The sequence below is a fragment of the Girardinichthys multiradiatus genome, chromosome 20 (genome assembly GCF_021462225.1).
Source record: "Girardinichthys multiradiatus isolate DD_20200921_A chromosome 20, DD_fGirMul_XY1, whole genome shotgun sequence".
Taxonomy (NCBI): Eukaryota; Metazoa; Chordata; class Actinopteri; order Cyprinodontiformes; family Goodeidae; genus Girardinichthys; species Girardinichthys multiradiatus.
This window is the reverse complement of record NC_061812.1, coordinates 30,465,149-30,472,486: the sequence shown is the minus strand read 5'-3', so window position 1 is coordinate 30,472,486 and position 7,338 is coordinate 30,465,149.

Below are 7,338 nucleotides of genomic sequence, written 5' to 3'. Positions count from 1 at the left end.
TTGATTTGTTTAGAGTTTTTGAAGAGTTTCGTTATTTTGTAGAAAAAGGAAAAGTTTAAAAAAAAGCAAAGCAGAAACCAAATAAGTTGAAAGTTTATTTTTTTCTGCAACTTCTTGATTTTTCTTCTACTATTGCAGTGTGTATCACATGTCTGCAGTCACTACATATCATGTTGTCAGTCTTCCTTCTGGGTTGGAGGTGGTGTGTTGTCCTCACATCTGGATGGCATTAGCAACTTCCTGTCACAGCATCTGCTCTGCCCCCAACTTACAGATTCAAAGGAGACCTGGCAAATGCTGTCATTAGACGAGCAAAGCAATTCGTGGGCCTAGATCATAAGTTTACACAGCTGATGGGATATCACTTGTTCTGAATAGGGAAGCTTTCCGAGTTGAACTAAATGATAAACAAGGTGACTCACTCTTTGTGAGCAGAAAGGCTGTCAGCTGGGTTGTTCACGTGTGAGAAACAAACGGCTTATAAAAGTAATTAAGTCCAACTTTTAGTGAACAAAGACTGAAATGCAATTTTCATTTTAGCAAATTTTTCATTCTGACATAAATTTTTAAGTAAGTAACTTAAAGGTCCATTCATCTCTCCATCATTCTGACCAGTTTCCCTGTAGAAGACAAACCCACAACATATAGTTGAATTTTGATTTCATCCAACCAGTGCATCTTCTTCCACATGTTTTTTCTTGCTTGGCTCTTTGGTTTTCATGATGCTGCCTATTTACTAATGTTACTGAGGCCTTCATAGAACAGCTGGATTTATACTGAGATGAAGTTACACACATGTGGACTGTATTTAATTAGGTGAGTTCTGAAGGCAAATTGTTGCACTGGATTTTATTTGGGGGTTAAAAGACAAAAGGTGGATGAAAACATGCATACCAAACTTACTTGGAAAACAGTTGTATCGTTACAAAATGAAAATATTCCAGGGCTTTAAAGAGGGTATTACATCATCATTAAATTTTTTGTGGTTTTTATGTTTGGGCTTATTAAATGTTGTGTAAAATAACACGGAAGATCACTTGTGTTAAGTCCAACCCGAGGTAAAATTAAGTAGGCTGCTAAAGGCACCTCTAGTCATTCAGCAGATTCCCTTGGGTTAATTCTCAGGGAAATGTGCCAGGCTTTCAGTTAAGAGTTGGAAAATGTATTACTGACTAATTTCCCTTCCCTAGAAATAGAATGGCTATTTCCCATTACACTCTTGGATTTGAAAAGCGTTTCATGTTGCAACACACCTTAAAGTCACACTAATGCTTTCCAGCTGTCTGGTTTCTGACAGTTACAGCAGTCTAATATTGTACTAAATTATAATATGGCTTTTTAGTATGAGGACTTTATACTTCATTTAAAAATGGAGATTAAAAAATAGGCCAAGAGATTACATCATTTTTTAAAATACTGTAATAGACTTTTAAACATAGATCAAAATGCTCCACTTAATGACATCTGCATATGCACTGTACCTCATAATTTACCACTAAATAGTAAATAAACTAGTTAATAACTAACCTGTAAATACTAACCTGTAAATACTTTATAAACTCTTAACTGGCCGTTATGGTGCATTGTTCAAATGGTGAAGAAGGACTAAAGCACGATCATTACCTTGTCCAATAGTGATTCTGCATGAACATCTGAAAAGGCTTTTACGCTCCCTTGAAACTGTTTTTATCACTGATTCATTTGGTTTTAAGGCCCTAAATAGTAACAGCATTGTCAATTATTTATGTATTTTAAAAAGATACCATAAAACACATATTATTGTGCAACAAACATTGAGTAATAATATCAGGTAACCACATATTTAACATTTAAAAGGTCACATGATGTGATTTTAACATCATGCATATGCTTAGCTAAGAAGCCATGCTGTTAGGTTTTCATTCATCAGGCACTTTTATAATGCTGTTTGTGTACTCAAACAACCACCTCCTGTGAGTCTGGCAGACACTGTTAAGGAAAGGTCCTTCTACAGCCAATCCTAACAGCTGCAGTTCATTCCTGAACATACCACTGCAATCCACGGGGTCCTATCTGCATCTTTTTATTCTCTGTCAAAATCCACCCTTTTAATAAAAAAGTCTGAAACCAATAAATTAGTATGAAATAAACTTTGAATTCCAAAATCTGGATTATTGCCAGCTTGTTGAGACATGGAGCTTGTTGAGACTGACTGACGTGCTTTGTATTAATGAGGCCCTTATTAAAAAGTGCTGAATGCCAAGTTCTCTGTTACATAATGAACAAAATAAACACATGGCTTTGCCCCAAAATGTAGACACATAACCCATTTTATGGACATTTAAATCCTAATGTTTTCATGTTTTTAAACTTTTGCTCAGATCATAAAATCACTGATTAAATTAATGTTTGTTCAGATGCTTTGAAAAGCTTTTACATTGGGTCCTTGTAAGCAGTTTATTAAATAAACTAATTAGCTTCAAGGACCCAGATAAGACCCTGATTACCCAAATTGCGTTTAGGACCTTTTAAGAGTCTTTATTGTAAAATTAATGCATTTTATAAAAGCAGACAGAGAGGTTCTAACTATTAGAAAGTATAATTGACAATACATTTCTCCAGCATTATCCTCTGTATTTAAATTCATCTAGTGTACCACACACCAGTTATCACACAAGTCAGACTTGCAAATGTTTGAGTAACACATCAGTGTCACTCATACAAAATGAGCATTTTTTCTGATAGGACAGGTTTCATCCTCTGTTTAGTCTGTATTGACAAGATTATCTATCTAAAAAGAAAATAAATGTAGTAATTTTTTTTTCTTATAAAATTGTTCAATTCATCATCTGCAATTGAACAGATTATGGCACAACTACAAATCTACCAACATGGTCCACATATGCTAACAGGCCAGGTAAGAAGAGCACTAATTAAAGAAGTAGCCAAAAGGCCCAAGGTACCAATGGGGGAGCTGCGGAGATCCATAGCTAAGGTGGGAGAATTGGTAACAGGAAAACTATAGGTTGTGCACTCATAAGCCATAAGATATCCAATTTCAGATTTGACACAAACCATGTAGTGAACACACAGCAAACATGCGGTCGAAGGTGCAGAGGTCAGATAAGAACAAACCCGAACATTTTGGCCTACATTCAAAATGCTATATGTGGAGGAATACGAATGCTGTATACTATGGAGCTAAATTGGGGCCATAAGGTTGGTTCAAATGAAAAAAATTTGAACCTGAAAAATAAAAGTTTGTTCAAAAAAAAAAAATTTGAACCTGAAAAATAATTTTGAACATCTCCCCAAAAATGTGAAATCTGGAAAAAAAGTTTTGCAACTGAAAAAAAACTGATGTGAAACTGGAAAAAATAAGTTCAAAACTACTTTTCAGATTCAAGTTTTTTTTTTTTGAACTTGCAGATTTTTTTTTTCGGCTTCAAACTTCTGGCCCTGTTTTGGCGTGGGGGGCGGGGCCTCAGATCACGGGGTTGCGGAATCATGACTGACAGCTCAACACAGCAGCTGAACAACCTATTCCCAGCGGTTGCATTCAGGGACCGTGGGAACTGGGATTATCTGTAATACATCATCAATATTCTATATATATTTGATTGGTTTTGAATGATAACAAGCTTCATCGATAGAAGCAGTTTACGTGAATACACGACGCGCATCTCAGTGGAGAAAATATGATCTTGACAGATTTGCACAGCATTTTAAGTCCGTGTTGGAGATTTCCCATGCTCTCAACATAAAGCAAAAGAACCGCCAGACTAAGGACTAAGCGGCGGTATGAAACCAGATGCAAAGCGAGCCGGTATTTTCACAGCCAGGAGCAAACTGGCATATATATATATATATATATGTGTGTGTGTGTGTGTGTGTGTGTGTGTGTGTGTGTGTGTGTGTAGGGACAAGGGTTAGTTTTTAATGAGCCGGTGGTTCACTTCAGCCCGTGAACCACCGGCCCACCGCCCTGCACAGACGCAGGGCGAGCGCGACATCAAGTACGGAAGAGTCGACAGTTTCTGGGGCGTTGATATTTTTCTGGACCATTGTGCCCTAAACTATGCCATATCAACCTGTTAAGGATAACCTTTATTTATATGACTCATAGATGTTTTTCCCACTTATACCATAATGATATTAAGCATAAATTCTAATGTTTCCTGTTTGTTAGAATAGGATAAGAATGCTCATCGAGACACATTACAAAGATAAATGGCCCAAGGTTTGTCATGAATGACCTGTGGATGGGGCACTGGGTTTGATGGTGGAGCAGGCTGTAACTGGTTTGATTAGAATGCAGCACACTTAGATTAAGGATGGACACCAGCTACTAACAGATAGACACCACAATGGTGACACAAAGTCTACTGATAATCACTGAGGGAGGAAACATCCATTGCCTCGGAGTGCCAGATATAAGACTACAGGTGACCTTCTATCGAGGCTCTTCGACATCCTTTTACAAACTGCGACAGTCCGAGACAGGAGCCTCGGCGCTGATCTCTGTAATCATTCCTCTGCCTAATTTAGATTAAAGGAGCTAAAAGTTAGAAACTGTTTAAGAGTCGTTCCTTTAAGAGTCAGTGTTAGATAGAGTCTGATCGCTTCTGGGGACCAAGGACCGGAGAAACTTCAAGAGGTCTGAACGCCAACAGGGTGCGGTAGCTCGGACAAACCTCTCCTCTGCTCCAGTCAGGCAGGTCAGCTCTGCTGCACACTGGCAACAGCTGATCTGTAACACATAACATGCGCTGCAGGGCGGCCAGCTGAGCTGACAATGAAGAGTGGAGATCAGAAAAAAAGCCCAGGCTTAATTATGCAGGGATATTCGGAAAATACCGGCTCGTTTTCTGGTTTCATCCAGCCGCTTAGTCTGGCGGTTCTTTTGCTTTATGTTGAGAGCATGGGAAATCTCCAACACAGACTTACATTTGTCAAGATCATATTTTCTCCTCTGAGATGCGCGTCGTGTATTCACGTAAGCTGCTTCTATCGGTGAAGCATGTTATCATTCAAAACCAATCATATATATATAGAATATTGATGATGTATTACAGATAATCCCAGTTCCCACGGTCCCTGAATGCAACAGCTGGGAATATGTTGTTCAGCTGCTGTGTTGTATGGAAGCAAATCGTTACCATATTTCAAATGAAAAAGCATTTTCAGAAATGCTTTTTCATTTTAAGAATGTGGCTGCATTGTTTGACTCATAAATTAAATTAGTTATCAATAATCCTATTTGCATTTTAATTTTCTTCTTCAAGACTGCTCATTCTTTCACTTAATTAAAATGAAAAAGACATTTGAGATTTATTTTTCAAAATATGCCCCCAGCAAATAGATACCAAAATTCAATTTGAAATGTAAAATTTGAAAATGAAAAAGCATTTCCAGAAATGCTTTTTCATTTTAAGAATGCGGCTGCGTTATTTGACCCATAAATAAAATTAGTAATCAATCATCCTATTTGCATTTGCATTTTCTTCTTCACGACTGCACATTTTATGCCATAATCAAAAAGAAAACAAAGCAGACATTGCTTTTTCGTTTTCGTGGTCTGCCCGCAAAGTACTGCCCAGAACTCGAAAACGAAAAAGCATTCCGAGCTGCGGGCGCAGCAGAGTGACGTCAGCAGCCGCCCTTCCTCAGCTCCCTGCTGACCGAGCTACCCATCTTGTTCGGTGGGAGGCGCTGTGCACGTCTGCAGTGCATTACATTGCAAACGTGCCGAGAAATTGATTGAACTGCAGCAGGACCGAGCTCAATTTGTGGCAGTGGCAGGCAGAACTGGTAGTTCCGGTGGCAGGCTGTGGCGGAACTGCCACAGCCTGCCACCGAAGCTGCCACCAGAACTGCCACAGCCTGCCGCAGGGTGGCAGGGGATTCCGTGAGGATGCCAGAAGGTGCCAGACCGGCCGTAAAAACTTGCCAATGCGGTTGCCGCTGTTTTTGTGGAAGCTGATGCTGATTATCGGCAAATGGGTTGTCATTATTGTTATAGCCTGTTACCTTTAAATAATGATTTCATTATTGATTATTATTTAATAAACAGCTTTAGACCCATAACATAAGGTGATTGTATTTACTTGACATGGAAAATAAATAGCACTATGTGTATGTGTGACGTGTTGAAAGGATGACGAAGATTTATTGCACAAACAGCCGGTTTATTATAGAGCATGAGCGGCTATTCTGAATCGTCACTCACAGAAAATTATAAATAAATGCTTAAAAACATGCTGGATGTCCCAGGCCATAAGGCTGCCACCGGAACTACCAGTTCTGCCTGCCACTGCCACAAATTGAGCTCGGTCCTGCTGCAATTCAATCAATTTCTCGGCACGTTTGCAATGTAATGCAATGCAGACGTGCACAGCCCCTCCCACCGAACAAGATGGGTAGCTCGGTCAGCAGGGAGCTGAGGAAGGGCGGCTGCTGACGTCACTCTTCTGCGCCCGCAGCTCGGAATGCTTTTTCGTTTTCGAGTTCTGGGCAGTACTTTGCGGGCAGACCACGAAAACGAAAAAGCAATGTCTGCTTTGTTTTCTTTTTGATTATGGCATAAAATGTGCAGTCGTGAAGAAGAAAATGCAAATGCAAATAGGATGATTGATTACTAATTTTATTTATGGGTCAAATAATGCAGCCACATTCTTGAAATGAAAAAGCATTTCTGGAAATGCTTTTTCATTTTCAAATTTTACATTTCAAATTGAATTTTGGTATCTATTTGCTGGGGCATATTTTGAAAAATAAATCTCAAAAGTATTTTTCTTTTTCATTTTAATTAAGTGAAAGAATGAGCAGTCTTGAAGAAGAAAATTAAAATGCAAATAGGATTATTGATAACTAATTTCATTTATGAGTCAAACAATGCAGCCACATTCTTAAAATGAAAAAGCATTTCTGAAAATGCTTTTTCATTTGAAATATGGTAACGATTTGCTTCCATAGTGTGCAGCTGTCAGTCGTGATTCCGCAGCCCCATAATCTGAGGCCCCGCCCCCCACGCCATAACAGAGCCAGAAGTTTGAAGCCGACAAAAAAAATCTGCAAGTTCGAAAAAAAAAAACTTGAATCTGAAAAGTAGTTTTGAACTTTTTTTTTCCAGTTTCACATCAGTTTTTTTTTCAGTTGCAAAACTTTTTTTTTCAGTTTTCACATGTTTTGGGGAGAGGTTCAAAATTATTTTTCAGGTTCACATTTTTTTCTTTTGAACAAACTTTATGGCCCCAATTTAGCTCCACAAGCTCCATATACAGGTCCTTCTCAAAATATTAGCATATTGTGATAAAGTTCATTATTTTCCATAATGTCATGATGAAAATTTAACATTCA